Below are 20,304 nucleotides of genomic sequence, written 5' to 3'. Positions count from 1 at the left end.
GAAGAAGAACAACAAGAAGAACAACAACAACAAGAATAACATAAACAAGAACAACAACAACAAGAAGACGAACAACAAGAAGAACAACAAGAACAACAAGAACAGCAAGAGCAACAACAACAACAACATCAACAACAACAAGAACAACAAGAACAGCAAGAACAACAACAACAACAATCAGAGCAACAACAACAACAACAAGAACAACAAGAACAACAACAACATGAACAACAAGAACATCAACAATCAGAACAACAAGAACAACAACAGCAACAAGAGCAACAAGAACAACAAGAACAACAAGAACAACAAGAACAACAAGAACAACAAGAACAACAAGAGCAACAAGAACAACAAGAACAACAAGGACAACAACAACAACAACAACAACAACAACAACAACAAGAACATCAAGAACAACAAGAGCAACAAGAACAAGAACAGCAAGAACAACAACAACAACAACAACAAGAACAACAAAAACAAGAACAACAAGAACAGAAAGAACAGCAAGAACAACAAGAACAACAAGAACAACAAGAACAACAAGAACAACAAGAACAAGAACAGGAAGAACAACAACAACAACAACAACAAAAACAAGAACAACAACAAGAACAACAACAGCAAGAACAACAAGAACAACAAGAACAACAAGAACAACAAGAGCAACAAGAACAAGAACAGCAAGAACAACAAGAACAACAAGAACAACAAGAACAACAAGAGCAACAAGAACAACAAGAACAAGAACAACAACATCTACCAGAACCGCAACAACATGAACAGCAAGAACAAGAACAACAACAACAACAACAAGAACAACAACAACAAGAACAACGGGAACAACAACAGCAACAACAACAACAAGGACAACAAGAACAACAAGAACAACAAGAACAACAAGAACAACAAGAACAACAAGAACAACAAGAACAACAAGAACAACAAGAACAACAAGAACAACAAGAACAACAAGAACAACAAGAACAACAAGAACAACAAGAACAACAAGAACAACAAGAACAACAAGAACAACAAGAACAACAAGAACAACAAGAACAACAAGAACAACAAGAACAACAAGAACAACAAGAACAACAAGAACAACAAGAACAACAAGAACTACAACAACAACAAGGACAACAACAACAACAACAAGAACAGCAAGAACAACAACAACAACAAGAACAACAAGAACAAGAAGAACAACAACAACAAGTACAACAAGAACAACAAGAACAACAAGAACAACAAGAACAACAAGAACAGCAAGGACAACAACAAGAAGAACTACATGAACAACAACAACAAGAACAACAAGAACAACAACAACAACAACAGGAACAACAAGAACAACAACAACAACAAGAATAACATAAACAAGAACAACAACAACAAGAAGAAGAGCAACAAGAAGAACAACAACAACAAGAATAACATAAACAAGAACAACAACAACAAGAAGACGAACAACAAGAAGAACAACAAGAACAACAAGAACAGCAAGAGCAACAACAACAACAACATCAACAACAACAAGAACAACAAGAACAGCAAGAACAACAACAACAACAATCAGAGCAACAACAACAACAACAAGAACAACAAGAACAACAACAACATGAACAACAAGAACATCAACAATCAGAACAACAAGAACAACAACAGCAACAAGAGCAACAAGAACAACAAGAACAACAAGAACAACAAGTGCAACAAGAACAACAAGAACAACAAGAGCAACAAGAACAACAAGAACAACAAGGACAACAACAACAACAACAACAACAACAACAAGAACATCAAGAACAACAAGAGCAACAAGAACAAGAACAGCAAGAACAACAACAACAACAACAAGAACAACAAGAACAGAAAGAACAACAACAACAACAAAAACAAGAACAACAACAAGAACAACAACAACAACAACAACAACAAAAACAAGAACAACAACAAGAACAACAACAGCAAGAACAACAAGAACAACAAGAACAACAAGAGCAACAAGAACAAGAACAGCAAGAACAACAAGAACAACAAGAACAACAAGAACAACAAGAGCAACAAGAACAACAAGAACAAGAACAACAACATCTACCAGAACCGCAACAACATGAACAGCAAGAACAACAACAACAACAACAACAACAACAAGAACAACAACAACAAGAACAACGGGAACAACAACAGCAACAACAACAACAAGGACAACAAGAACAACAAGAACAAAAAGAACAACAAGAACAACGAGAACAACGAGGACAACAACAGGAACAACAACAACAACAACAACAACAACTAGAACAACAAGAACAACAAGAACACCAAGAACAACAAGAACAACCAGAACAACAAGAACAACAAGAACATCAAGAACAACAAGAACAACAAGACCAAGAACAACAACAACAAGAACATCAACAACCAGAACAACAACAGCAACAAGAGCAACAAGAGCAACAAGAGCAACAAGAGCAACAAGAGCAACAAGAGCAACAAGAGCAACAAGAGCAACAAGAGCAACAAGAGCAACAAGAACAACAAGAACAACAAGAACAACAAGAACAACAAGGACAACAACAACAATAACAACAAGAACAACAAGAACAAGAACAGCAAGACCAACAACAAGAAGAACTACATGAACAACAACAACAAGAACAACAAGAACAACAACAACAACAGGAACAACAATAACAACAACAACAACAAGAATCACATAAACAAGAACAACAACAACAAGAAGAAGAACAACAAGAAGAACAACAAGAACAACAAGAACAGCAAGAGCAACAACAACAACAACATCAACAACAACAAGAACAACAAGAACAGCAAGAACAACAACAACAACAACCAGAACAACAACAACAACAACAACAACAAGAACAACAACAACATGAACAACAAGAACGTCAACAATCAGAACAACAAGAACAACAACAGCAACAAGAGCAACAAGAGCAACAAGAGCAACAAGAGCAACAAGAACAACAAGATCAACAAGAACAACAAGAACAACAAGAACAACAAGAACAAGAACAGCAAGAACAACAAGATCAACAAGAACAACAAGAACAACAAGAACAACAAGAACAACAAGAACAGCAAGAACAACAAGAACAACAAGAACAACAAGAACAACAAGAACAACAAGAACAACAAGAACAACAAGAACAACAAGAACAACAAGGACAACAACAACAACAACAACAAGAACATCAAGAACAACAAGAGCAACAAGAACAACAAGAACAACAAGAACAACAAGAACAACAAGAGCAACAAGAACAAAAAGGACAACAAGGACAGCAACAACAACATCAACAAGACCATCAAGAACAACAAGAGCAACAAGAACAAGAACAGCAAGAACAACAACAACAACAACAAGAACAACAAAAACAAGAACAACAACAACAACAAGAACAACCGGAACAACAAGAACAACAAGAACAACCAGAACAACAACAACAAGAACAAGAACAACAAGAACATCAACAACCAGAACAACAACAGCAACAAGAGCAGCAAGAGCAACAACAGCAACAAGAGCAACAAGAGCAACAAGAGCAACAAGAACAACAAGAACAACAAGAACAACAACGACAACAAGAACAACAAGAACATCAAGAACAACAAGAACAACAACAACATGAACAACAATAACATCAACAACCAGAACAGCAAGAACAACAACAGCAACAAGTGCAACAAGAGCAACAAGAGCAACAAGAGCAACAGGAGCAACAAGAACAACAAGAACAACAAGATCAACAAGATCAACAAGAACAACAAGAACAACAAGAACAACAAGGACAACAACAACAATAACAACAAGAACAGCAAGGACAACAAGAACAACAAGAACAAGAACAGCAAGAACAACAACAAGAAGAACTACATGAACAACAACAACAAGAACAACAAGAACAACAACAACAACAGGAACAATAAGAACAACAACAACAACAAGAATAACATAAACAAGAACAACAACAACAACAAGAAGAACAACAAGAAGAACAACAAGAACAACAAGAACAGCAAGAGCAACAACAACAACATCAACAACAACAAGAACAACAAGAACAGCAAGAACAACAACAACAACAACCAGAACAACAACAACAACAACAAGAACAACAAGAACAACAACAACATGAACAACAAGAACATCAACAATCAGAACAACAAGAACAACAACAGCAACAAGAGCAACAAGAGCAACAAGAGCAACAAGAGCAACAAGAGCAACAAGAGCAACAAGAGCAACAAGAACAACGAGAATAACAAGAACAACAACAACAACAACAACAACAACTAGAACAACAAGAACAACAAGAACAACAAGAACAACAAGAACAACAAGAACAACAAGAACAACAAGGACAACAACAACAACAACAAGAACAACAACAACAACATGAACAGAAAGAACAGCAAGAACAACAAGAACAACAAGAACAACAAGAACAACAAGAACAACAAGAACAAGAACAGGAAGAACAACAACAACAACAAGAACAACAAAAACAAGAACAACAACAAGAACAACACGAACAACAACAAGAACAGCAACAACAACAAGAACAACAAGAACAACAAGAACAACAAGAACAGGAAGAACAACAACAACAACAAGAACAACAAAAACAAGAACAACAACAAGAACAACACGAACAACAACAAGAACAGCAACAACAACAAGAACAACAAGAACAACAAGAACAACAAGAACAACAAGAACTACAAGAGCAACAAGAACAAGAACAGCAAGAACAACAACAACAAGAACAGCAAGAACAACAACAACAACAACAACAACAACAACAACAGGAACAACAACAGCAAGAACAACAAGGACAAAAAGAAAAACAAGAACAAGAAGAACAACAAGAACAACAAGAGCAACAAGAGCAACAATAACAACAAGAACAACAAGAACAACAAGAACAACATGAAAAACAAGAACAAGAACAACAACATCAACCAGAACAACAACAACATGAACAACAAGAACAACAACAGCAACAACAACAACAAGGACAACAAGAACAACAAGAACAAAAAGAACAACAAGAACAACGAGAACAACGAGAACAACGAGAACAACGAGAACAACAACAAGAACAACAACAACAACTAGAACAACAAGAACAACAAGAACACCAAGAACAACAAGAACAACAAGAACAACAAGAACATCAAGAAAAACAACAACATGAACAACAAGAGCATCAACAACCAGAACAACAACAACAACAACATCAACAAGAACAAAAAGAACAACAACAACATGAACAACAAGAACATCAACAACCAGAACAACAAGAACAACAACAGCAACAAGAGCAACAAGAGCAACAAGAACAACAAGAACGACAAGAACAACAAGAACAACAAGAACAACAAGAACAACAAGAACAACAAGAACAACAAGGACAACAAGAACAACATGAACTACAACAACGACAAGGACAACAACAACAACTACAACAAGAACAGCAAGAACAACAACAACAAGAACAACAAGAACAACAAGAACAACAAGAACAACAACAACAAGTACAACAAGAACAACAAGAACAACAAGAACAACAAGAACAACAAGAACAACAAGAACAACAAGAACAACAAGAACAACAAGAACAACAAGAACAACAAGAACAACAAGAACAACAAGAACAACAAGAACAACAAGAACAACAAGAACAACAAGAACAACAAGAACAACAAGAACAACAAGAACAACAAGAACTACAACAACAACAAGAACAACAACAACAACAACAACAAGAACAGCAAGAACAACAACAACAACAAGAACAACAAGAACAAGAAGAACAACAACAACAAGTACAACAAGAACAACAAGAACAACAAGAACAACAAGAACAACAAGAACAACAAGAACAACAAGAACAACAAGAACAACAAGAACAACAAGAACAACAAGAACAACAAGAACAACAAGAACAACAAGAACAACAAGAACAACAAGAACAACAAGAACAACAAGAACAACAAGAACAACAAGAACAACAAGAACAACAAGAACAACAAGAACAACAAGAACAACAAGAACAACAAGAACAACAAGAACAACAAGAACAACAAGAACAACAAGAACAACAAGAACAACAAGAACAACAAGAACAACAAGAGCAACAAGAGCAACAAGAGCAACAAGAACAACAAGAACAACAAGAACAACAAGAACAACAAGAACAACAACAAGAACAACAACAAGAACAACAACAACAACAACTAGAACAACAAGAACACCAAGAACACCAAGAACAACAAGAACAACAAGAACAACAAGTACAACAAGAACAACAAGAACAACAAGAACAACAAGAACAACAAGAACAACAAGAACAACAAGAGCAACAAGAACAAGAACAGCAAGAACAACAAGAACCACAAGAAAAACAAGAACAACGAGAGCAACGAGAACAACAACAACAACTAGAACAACAAGAACAACAAGAACAACAAGAACAACAAGAACAACAAGGACAACAACAAGAACAACATGCACAGAAAGAACAGCAAGAACAACAAGAACAACAAGAACAACAAGAACAACAAGAACAACAAGAACAACAAGAACAACAAGAACAACAAGAACAACAAGAACAACAAGAACAGGAAGAACAACAACAACAACAAGAACAACAAAAACAAGAACAACAACAAGAACAACACGAACAACAACAAGAACAGCAACAACAACAAGAACAACAAGAACAACAAGAACAACAAGAACAACAAGAACAACAAGAACAACAAGAACAACAAGAACAACAAGAACAACAAGAACAACAAGAACAACAAGAACAAGAACAGGAAGAACAACAACAACAACAAGAACAACAAAAACAAGAACAACAACAAGAACAACACGAACAACAACAAGAACAGCAACAACAACAAGAACAACAAGAACAACAAGAACAACAAGAACAACAAGAACAAGAACAGCAAGAACAACAACAACAAGAACAGCAAGAACAACAACAACAACAACAACAACAGGAACAACAACAGCAAGAACAACAAGAACAACAAGAACAACATGAGCAACAAGAACAACAAGAACAAGAACAACAACATCTACCAGAACAACAACAACATGAACAACAAGAACAACAACAGCAACAACAACAACAAGGACAACAAGAACAACAAGAACAACAAGAACAAAAAGAACAACAAGAACAACGAGAACAACGAGAACAACAACAAGAACAACTACAACAACAACAACTAGAACAACAAGAACAACAAGAACACCAAGAGCAACAAGAACAACAAGAACAACAAGAACAACAAGAACAACAAGACCAAGAACAACAACAACAACAACAACCAGAACAACAAGAACATCAACAACCAGAACAACAACAGCAACAACAGCAACAAGAGCAACAAGAGCAACAAGAGCAACAAGAGCAACAAGAGTAACAAGAGCAACAAGAGCAACAAGAACAACGAGAATAACAAGAACACAACAACAACAACAACAACAACAACTAGAACAACAAGAACAACAAGAACAACAAGAACAACAAGAACAACAAGAACAACAAGAACAACAAGAACAACAAGGACAACAACAACAACAACAAGAACAACAAGAACAACATGAACAGAAAGAACAGCAAGAACAACAAGAACAACAAGAACAACAAGAACAACAAGAACAACAAGAACAAGAACAGGAAGAACAACAACAACAACAAGAACAACAAAAACAAGAACAACAACAAGAACAACACGAACAACAACAAGAACAGCAACAACAACAAGAACAACAAGAACAACAAGAACAACAAGAACAACAAGAACAGGAAGAACAACAACAACAACAAGAACAACAAAAACAAGAACAACAACAAGAACAACACGAACAACAACAAGAACAGCAACAACAACAAGAACAACAAGAACAACAAGAACAACAAGAGCAACAAGAACAAGAACAGCAAGAACAACAACAACAAGAACAGCAAGAACAATAACAACAACAACAACAACAACAACAACAGGAACAACAACAGCAAGAACAACAAGAACAACAAGAACAACATGAGCAACAAGAACAACAAGAACAAGAACAACAACATCTACCAGAACCGCAACAACATGAACAACAAGAACAAGAACAACAACAACAACAACAACAACAACAACAACAACAAGAACAACGGGAACAACAACAACAAGAACAACGGGAACAACAACAGCAAGAACAACAAGGACAAAAAGAATAACAAGAACAAGAAGAACAACAAGAACAACAAGAGCAACAAGAGCAACAAGAGCAACAATAACAACTAGAACAACAAGAACAACAAGAACAACAAGAAAAACAAGAACAAGAACAACAACATCAACCAGAACAACAACAACATGAACAACAAGAACAACAACAGCAACAACAACAACAAGGACAACAAGAACAACAAGAACAAAAAGAACAACAAGAACAACGAGAACAACGAGAACAACAACAAGAACAACAACAACAACTAGAACAACAAGAACAACAAGAACACCAAGAACAACAAGAACAACAAGAACAACAAGAACATCAAGAACAACAACAACATGAACAACAAGAGCATCAACAACCAGAACAACAACAACAACAACATCAACAAGAACAAAAAGAACAACAACAACATGAACAACAAGAACATCAACAACCAGAACAACAAGAACAACAACAGCAACAAGAGCAAAAAGAGCAACAAGAACAACAAGAACGACATGAACAACAAGAACAACAAGAACAACAAGAACAACAAGAACAACAAGAACAACAAGAACAACAAGAACAACTAGAACAACAAGAACAACTAGAACAACAAGAACAACAAGAACAACAAGAACAACAAGAACAACAAGAACAACAAGAACAACAAGAACAACAAGAACAACGAGAACAACGAGAACAACGAGAACAACGAGAACAACGAGAACAACGAGAACAACGAGAACAACGAGAACAACGAGAACAACGAGAACAACGAGAAGAACAAGAACAACAAGAACAACCAGAACAGCAAGAAGAACAACAAGAACAACAAGAACACCAAGAACAACAAGAACAACAAGAACACCAAGAACAACAAGAACAACAACAACAACAACAACAAGTACAACAAGAACATCAAGAACAACAAGAACAACAAGAACAACAAGAGCAACAAGAACAACAAGAACAAGAACAACAACATCTACCAGAACCACAACAACATGAACAGCAAGAACAAGAACAACAACAACAACAACAAGAACAACAACAACAAGAACAACGGGAACAACAACAGCAAGAACAACAAGGACAATAAGAATAACAAGAACAAGAAGAACAACAAGAACAACAAGAGCAACAAGAGCAACAATAACAACAAGAACAACAAGAACAACAAGAACAACAAGAAAAACAAGAACAAGAACAACAACATCAACCAGAACAACAACAACATGAACAACAAGAACAACAACAGCAACAACAACAACAAGGACAACAAGAACAACAAGAACAAAAAGAACAACAAGAACAACGAGAACAACGAGGACAACAACAGGAACAACAACAACAACAACAACAACTAGAACAACAAGAACAACAAGAACACCAAGAACAACAAGAACAACAAGAAGAACAAGAACAACAAGAACATCAAGAACAACAAGAACAACAAGACCAAGAACAACAACAACAACAACATGAACAACAAGAACATCAACAACCAGAACAACAACAGCAACAAGAGCAACAAGAGCAACAAGAGCAACAAGAGCAACAAGAGCAACAAGAGCAACAAGAGCAACAAGAGCAACAAGAGCAACAAGAACAACAAGAACAACAAGAACAACAAGGACAACAACAACAATAACAACAAGAACAGCAAGGACAACAAGAACAACAAGAACAAGAACAGCAAGAACAACAACAAGAAGAACTACATGAACAACAACAACAAGAACAACAAGAACGACAACAACAACAGGAACAACAAGAACAACAACAACAACAAGAATAACATAAACAAGAACAACAACAACAACAAGAAGAACAACAAGAAGAACAACAAGAACAACAAGAACAGCAAGAGCAACAACAACAACAACATCAACAACAACAAGAACAACAAGAACAGCAAGAACAACAACAACAACAACCAGAACAACAACAACAACAAGAACAACAAGAACAACAACAACATGAACAACAAGAACATCAACAATCAGAACAACAAGAACAACAACAGCAACAAGAGCAACAAGAGCAACAAGAGCAACAAGAGCAACAAGAGCAACAAGAGCAACAAGAACAACAAGAACAACAAGATCAACAACAACAACAACAACAACAAGAACATCAAGAACAACAAGAGCAACAAGAACAACAAGAACAACAAGAACAACAAGAGCAACAAGAACAACAAGAACAACAAGGACAACAACAACAACAACAACAAGAACATCAAGAACAACAAGAGCAAGAAGAACAAGAACAGCAAGAACAACAACAACAACAACAACAAGAACAACAAAAACAAGAACAACAACAACAACAAGAACAACCGGAACAACAAGAACAACAAGAACAACCAGAACAACAACAAGAACAAGAACAACAAGAACATCAACAACCAGAACAACAACAGCAACAAGAGCAACAAGAGCAACAAGAGCAACAAGAGCAACAAGAGCAAAAAGAACAACAAGAATAACAAGAACAACAACAACAACAACAACAACAACTAGAACAACAAGAACAACAAGAACAACAAGAACAACAAGAACAACAAGATCAACAAGGACAACAACAACAACAACAAGAACAACAAGAACAACATGAACAGAAAGAACAGCAAGAACAACAAGAACAACAAGAACAACAAGAACAACAAGAACAACAAGAGCAACAACAACAACATCAACAACAACAAGAACAACAAGAACAGCAAGAACAACAACAACAACAACAACCAGAACAACAACAACAACAACAAGAACAACAAGAACAACAACATGAACAACAAGAACATCAACAATCAGAACAACAAGAACAACAACAGCAACAAGAGCAACAAGAGCAACAAGAGCAACAAGAGCAACAAGAGCAACAAGAACAACAAGAACAACAAGATCAACAAGAACAACAAGAACAACAAGAACAACAAGAACAAGAACAGCAAGAACAACAAGAACAACAAGAACAACAAGAACAACAAGAACAACAAGAACAACAAGAACAACAAGAACAACAAGAACAACAAGAACAACAAGAACAACAAGAACAACAAGAACAACAAGAACAACAAGAACAACAAGAACAACAAGAACAACAAGAACAACAAGAGCAACAAGAACAACAAGAACAACAAGAACAACAAGAACAACAAGAACAACAAGAACAACAAGAACAACAAGAACATCAAGAACAACAACAACATGAACAACAAGAACATCAAGAACAACAACAACAACAAGAACAACAAAAACAAGAACAACCGGAACAACAAGAACAACAAGAACAACCAGAACAACAACAACAAGAACAAGAACAACAAGAACAACAAGAACAACAAGAACAACAAGAACAACAAGAACAACAAGAACAACAAGAACAACAAGAACAACAAGAACAACAAGAACAACAAGAACAACAAGAACAACAAGAACAACAAGAACATCAAGAACAACAACAACATGAACAACAAGAACATCAACAACCAGAACAACAACAGCAACAACAGCAACAAGTGCAACAAGAGCAACAAGAGCAACAAGAGCAACAAGAACAACGAGAATAACAAGAACAACAACAACAACAACAACAACTAGAACAACAAGAACAACAAGAACAGCAAGAACAGCAAGAACAACAAGAACAACAAGAACAACAAGGACAACAACAACAACAACAAGAACAACAAGAACAACATGAACAGAAAGAACAGCAAGAACAACAAGAACAACAAGAACAACAAGAACAACAAGAACAACAAGAACAACAAGAACAACAAGAACTACAACAACGACAAGGACAACAACAACAACTACAACAAGAACAGCAAGAACAACAACAACAACAAGAACAACAAGAACAACAACAACAAGTACAACAAGAACAACAAGAACAACAAGAACAACAAGAACAACAAGAACAACAAGAACAACAAGAACAACAAGAACAACAAGAACAACAAGAACAACAAGAACAACAAGAACAACAAGAACAACAAGAACAACAAGAACAACAAGAACAACAAGAACAACAAGAACAACAAGAACAACAAGAACAACAAGAACAACAAGAACAACAAGAACAACAAGAACAACAAGAACTACAACAACAACAAGGACAACAACAACAACAACAACAAGAACAGCAAGAACAACAACAACAACAAGAACAACAAGAACAAGAAGAACAACAACAACAAGTACAACAAGAACAACAAGAACAACAAGAACAACAAGAACAACAAGAACAACAAGAACAACAAGAACAACAAGATCAACAAGAACAACAAGAACAACAAGAACAACAAGAACAACAAGAACAACAAGAACAACAAGAACAACAAGAACAACAAGAACAACAAGAACAACAAGAACAACAAGAACAACAAGAACAACAAGAACAACAAGAACAACAAGAACAACAAGAACAACAAGAACAACAAGAACAACAAGAACAACAAGAACAACAAGAACAACAAGAACAACAAGAACAACAAGAACAACAAGAACAACAAGAACAACAAGAACAACAAGAACAACCAGAACAACAAGAACAACGAGAACAACGAGAACAACGAGAACAACGAGAACAACGAGAACAACGAGAACAACGAGAACAACGAGAACAATGAGAACAACGAGAACAACGAGAACAACGAGAACAACGAGAACAACGAGAATAACGAGAACAACAAGAACAACCAGAACAGCAAGAAGAACAACAAGAACAACAAGAACAACGAGAAGAACAAGAAGAACAACAACAAGAACAACAACAACAACAACTAGAACAAGAAGAACAACAAGAACACCAAGAACACCAAGAACAACAAGAACAACAAGAACAACAAGTACAACAAGAACAACAAGAACAACAAGAACAACAAGAGCAACAAGAACAAGAACAGCAAGAACAACAAGAACCACAAGAAAAACAAGAACAAGGAGAACAACGAGAACAACGAGAACAACGAGAACAACGAGAACAACGAGAACAACGAGAACAACGAGAACAACGAGAACAACGAGAACAACAAGAACTACAACAACAACAAGGACAACAACAACAACTACAACAAGAACAGCAAGAACAACAACAACAACAAGAACAACAAGAGCAACAAGAACAACAAGAACAACAAGAACAACAAGAACTACAACAACAACAAGGACAACAACAACAACTACAACAAGAACAGCAAGAACAACAACAACAACAACAAGAACAACAACAACAAGTACAACATGAACAACAAGAACAACAAGAACAACAAGAACAACAAGAGCAACAAGAACAACAAGAACAAGAACAACAACATCTACCAGAACCCCAACAACATGAACAGCAAGAACAAGAACAACAACAACAACAACAAGAGCAACAACAACAAGAACAACGGGAACAACAACAGCAAGAACAACAAGGACAATAAGAATAACAAGAACAAGAAGAACAACAAGAACAACAAGAGCAACAAGAGCAACAATAACAACAAGAACAACAAGAACAACAAGAACAACAAGAAAAACAAGAACAAGAACAACAACATCAACCAGAACAACAACAACATGAACAACAAGAACAACAACAGCAACAACAACAACAAGGACAACAAGAACAACAAGAACAAAAAGAACAACAAGAACAACGAGAACAACGAGGACAACAACAGGAACAACAACAACAACAACAACAACAAGAACAACAAGAACAACAAGAACACCAAGAACAACAAGAACAACAAGAACAACAAGAACAACAAGAACATCAAGAACAACAAGAACAACAAGACCAAGAACAACAACAACAACAACATGAACAACAAGAACATCAACAACCAGAACAACAACAGCAACAAGAGCAACAAGAGCAACAAGAGCAACAAGAGCAACAAGAGCAACAAGAGCAACAAGAGCAACAAGAGCAACAAGAGCAACAAGAACGACAAGAACAACAAGAACAACAAGGACAACAACAACAATAACAACAAGAACAGCAAGGACAACAAGAACAACAAGAACAAGAACAGCTAGAACAACAACAAGAAGAACTACATGAACAACAACAACAAGAACAACAAGAACGACAACAACAACAGGAACAACAAGAACAACAACAACAACAAGAATAACATAAACAAGAACAACAACAACAAGAAGAAGAACAACAAGAAGAACAACAAGAACAACAAGAACAGCAAGAGCAACAACAACAACAACATCAACAACAACAAGAACAACAAGAACAGCAAGAACAACAACAACAACAACCAGAACAACAACAACAACAACAAGAACAACAAGAACAACAAGAACAACAACAACATGAACAACAAGAACATCAACAATCAGAACAACAAGAACAACAACAGCAACAAGAGCAACAAGAGCAACAAGAGCAACAAGAGCAACAAGAGCAACAAGAGCAACAAGAACAACAAGAACAACAAGATCAACAAGAACAACAAGAACAACAAGAACAACAAGAACAAGAACAGCAAGAACAACAAGATCAACAAGAACAACAAGAACAACAAGAACAACAAGAACAACAAGAACAACAAGGACAACAACAACAACAACAACAAGAACATCAAGAACAACAAGAGCAACAAGAACAACAAGAACAACAAGAACAACAAGAGCAACAAGAACAACAAGAACAACAAGGACAACAACAACAACAACAACAAGAACATCAAGAACAACAAGAGCAACAAGAACAAGAACAGCAAGAACAACAACAACAACAACAACAAGAACAACAAAAACAAGAACAACAACAACAACAAGAACAACCGGAACAACAAGAACAACAAGAACAACCAGAGCAACAACAACAAGAACAAGAACAACAAGAACATCAACAACCAGAACTACAACAGCAACAAGAGCAACAAGAGCAACAAGAGCAACAAGAACAACAAGAATAACAAGAACAACAACAACAACAACAACAACAACAACTAGAACAACAAGAACAACAAGATCACCAAGAACAACAAGAACAACAAGATCAACAAGAACAACAAGAACATCAAGAACAACAACAACATGAACAACAAGAACATCAACAACCAGAACAACAAGAACAACAACAGCAACAAGAGCAACAAGAGCAACAAGAACAACAAGAACAACAACGACAACAAGAACAACAAGAACATCAAGAACAACAAGAACAACAACAACATGAACAACAAGAACATCAACAACCAGAACAACAAGAACAACAACAGCAACAAGTGCAACAAGAGCAACAAGAGCAACAAGCGCAACAAGAGCAACAAGAACAACAAGAACAACAAGAACAACAAGATCAACAAGAACAACAAGAACAACAAGAACAACAAGAACAACAAGAACAACAAGAACAACAAGAACATCAAGAACAACAACAACATGAACAACAAGAACATCAACAACCAGAACAACAACAGCAACAACAGCAACAAGTGCAACAAGAGCAACAAGAGCAACAAGAGCAACAAGAACAACGAGAATAACAAGAACAACAACAACAACAACAACAACTAGAACAACAAGAACAACAAGAACAGCAAGAACAACAAGAACAACAAGAACAACAAGGACAACAACAACAACAACAAGAACAACAAGAACAACATGAACAGAAAGAACAGCAAGAACAACAAGAACAACAAGAACAACAAGAACAACAAGAACAACAAGAACAACAAGAACAACAAGAACTACAACAACGACAAGGACAACAACAACAACTACAACAAGAACAGCAAGAACAACAACAACAACAAGAACAACAAGAACAACAACAACAAGTACAACAAGAACAACAAGAACAACAAGAACAACAAGAACAACAAGAACAACAAGAACAACAAGAACAACAAGAACAACAAGAACAACAAGAACAACAAGAACAACAAGAACAACAAGAACAACAAGAACAACAAGAACAACAAGAACAACAAGAACAACAAGAACAACAAGAACAACAAGAACAACAAGAACAACAAGAACAACAAGAACAACAAGAACTACAACAACAACAAGGACAACAACAACAACAACGACAAGAACAGCAAGAACAACAACAACAACAAGAACAACAAGAACAAGAAGAACAACAACAACAAGTACAACAAGAACAACAAGAACAACAAGAACAACAAGAACAACAAGAACAACAAGAACAACAAGAACAACAAGATCAACAAGAACAACAAGAACAACAAGAACAACAAGAACAACAAGAACAACAAGAACAACAAGAACAACAAGAACAACAAGAACAACAAGAACAACAAGAACAACAAGAACAACAAGAACAACAAGAACAACAAGAACAACAAGAACAACAAGAACAACAAGAACAACAAGAACAACAAGAACAACAAGAACAACAAGAACAACAAGAACAACAAGAACAACAAGAACAACAAGAACAACAAGAACAACCAGAACAACAAGAACAACGAGAACAACGAGAACAACGAGAACAACGAGAACAACGAGAACAACGAGAACAACGAGAACAACGAGAACAATGAGAACAACGAGAACAACGAGAACAACGAGAACAACGAGAACAACGAGAATAACGAGAACAACAAGAACAACCAGAACAGCAAGAAGAACAACAAGAACAACAAGAACAACGAGAAGAACAAGAAGAACAACAACAAGAACAACAACAACAACAACTAGAACAAGAAGAACAACAAGAACACCAAGAACACCAAGAACAACAAGAACAACAAGAACAACAAGTACAACAAGAACAACAAGAACAACAAGAACAACAAGAGCAACAAGAACAAGAACAGCAAGAACAACAAGAACCACAAGAAAAACAAGAACAAGGAGAACAACGAGAACAACGAGAACAACGAGAACAACGAGAACAACGAGAACAACGAGAACAACGAGAACAACGAGAACAACGAGAACAACAAGAACTACAACAACAACAAGGACAACAACAACAACTACAACAAGAACAGCAAGAACAACAACAACAACAAGAACAACAAGAGCAACAAGAACAACAAGAACAACAAGAACAACAAGAACTACAACAACAACAAGGACAACAACAACAACTACAACAAGAACAGCAAGAACAACAACAACAACAACAAGAACAACAAGAACAACAAGAACAACAACAACAAGTACAACATGAACAACAAGAACAACAAGAACAACAAGAACAACAAGAGCAACAAGAACAACAAGAACAAGAACAACAACATCTACCAGAACCACAACAACATGAACAGCAAGAACAAGAACAACAACAACAACAACAAGAGCAACAACAACAAGAACAACGGGAACAACAACAGCAAGAACAACAAGGACAATAAGAATAACAAGAACAAGAAGAACAACAAGAACAACAAGAGCAACAAGAGCAACAATAACAACAAGAACAACAAGAACAACAAGAACAACAAGAAAAACAAGAACAAGAACAACAACATCAACCAGAACAACAACAACATGAACAACAAGAACAACAACAGCAACAACAACAACAAGGACAACAAGAACAACAAGAACAAAAAGAACAACAAGAACAACGAGAACAACGAGGACAACAACAGGAACAACAACAACAACAACAACAACAAGAAGAACAAGAACAACAAGAACACCAAGAACAACAAGAACAACAAGAACAACAAGAACAACAAGAACATCAAGAACAACAAGAACAACAAGACCAAGAACAACAACAACAACAACATGAACAACAAGAACATCAACAACCAGAACAACAACAGCAACAAGAGCAACAAGAGCAACAAGAGCAACAAGAGCAACAAGAGCAACAAGAGCAACAAGAGCAACAAGAGCAACAAGAGCAACAAGAACGACAAGAACAACAAGAACAACAAGGACAACAACAACAATAACAACAAGAACAGCAAGGACAACAAGAACAACAAGAACAAGAACAGCTAGAACAACAACAAGAAGAACTACATGAACAACAACAACAAGAACAACAAGAACGACAACAACAACAGGAACAACAAGAACAACAACAACAACAAGAATAACATAAACAAGAACAACAACAACAAGAAGAAGAACAACAAGAAGAACAACAAGAACAACAAGAACAGCAAGAGCAACAACAACAACAACATCAACAACAACAAGAACAACAAGAACAGCAAGAACAACAACAACAACAATCAGAACAACAACAACAACAACAAGAACAACAAGAACAACAACAACATGAACAACAAGAACATCAACAATCAGAACAACAAGAACAACAACAGCAACAAGAGCAACAAGAGCAACAAGAGCAACAAGAGCAACAAGAGCATCAAGAACAACAAGAACAACAAGATCAACAAGAACAACAAGAACAACAAGAACAACAAGAACAAGAACAGCAAGAACAACAAGATCAACAAGAACAACAAGAACAACAAGAACAACAAGAACAACAAGAACAACAAGGACAACAACAACAACAACAACAAGAACATCAAGAACAACAAGAGCAACAAGAACAACAAGAACAACAAGAACAACAAGAGCAACAAGAACAACAAGAACAACAAGGACAACAACAACAACAACAAGAACATCAAGAACAACAAGAGCAACAAGAACAAGAACAGCAAGAACAACAACAACAACAACAACAAGAACAACAAAAACAAGAACAACAACAACAACAAGAACAACCGGAACAACAAGAACAACAAGAACAACCAGAACAACAACAACAAGAACAAGAACAACAAGAACATCAACAACCAGAACTACAACAGCAACAAGAGCAACAAGAGCAACAAGAGCAACAAGAACAACAAGAATAACAAGAACAACAACAACAACAACAACAACAACAACTAGAACAACAAGAACAACAAGATCACCAAGAACAACAAGAACAACAAGATCAACAAGAACAACAAGAACATCAAGAACAACAACAACATGAACAACAAGAACATCAACAACCAGAACAACAAGAACAACAACAGCAACAAGAGCAACAAGAGCAACAAGAACAACAAGAACAACAACGACAACAAGAACAACAAGAACATCAAGAACAACAAGAACAACAACAACATGAACAACAAGAACATCAACAACCAGAACAACAAGAACAACAACAGCAACAAGTGCAACAAGAGCAACAAGAGCAACAAGAGCAACAAGAGCAACAAGAACAACAAGAACAACAAGAACAACAAGATCAACAAGAACAACAAGAACAACAAGAACAACAAGGACAACAACAACAATAACAACAAGAACAGCAAGGACAACAAGAACAACAAGAACAAGAACAGCAAGAACAACAACAAGAAGAACTACATGAACAACAACAACAAGAACAACAAGAACAACAACAACAACAGGAACAATAAGAACAACAACAACAACAAGAATAACATAAACAAGAACAACAACAACAACAAGAAGAACAACAAGAAGAACAACAAGAACAACAAGAACAGCAAGAGCAACAACAACAACATCAACAACAACAAGAACAACAAGAACAGCAAGAACAACAACAACAACAACCAGAACAACAACAACAACAACAACAAGAACAACAAGAACAACAACAACATGAACAACAAGAACATCAACAATCAGAACAACAAGAACAACAACAGCAACAAGAGAAACAAGAGCAACAAGAGCAACAAGAGCAACAAGAGCAACAAGAACAACAAGAACAACAAGATCAACAAGAACAACAAGAACAACAAGAACAACAAGAACAAGAACAGCAAGAACAACAAGAACAACAAGAACAACAAGAACAACAAGAACAACAAGAACAACAAGAACAACAAGAACAACAAGAACAACAAGAACAACAAGAACAACAAGAACAACAAGAACAACAAGAACAACAAGAACAACAAGAACAACAAGAGCAACAAGAACAACAAGAACAACAAGAACAACAAGGACAACAACAACAACAACAACAACAAGAACATCAAGAACAACAAGAGCAACAAGAACAAGAACAGCAAGAAC

Source organism: Megalopta genalis, chromosome 8, assembly GCF_051020955.1.
Source record: "Megalopta genalis isolate 19385.01 chromosome 8, iyMegGena1_principal, whole genome shotgun sequence".
NCBI lineage: Eukaryota > Metazoa > Arthropoda > Insecta > Hymenoptera > Halictidae > Megalopta > Megalopta genalis.
Note: the sequence above shows the minus strand (reverse complement) of the source record.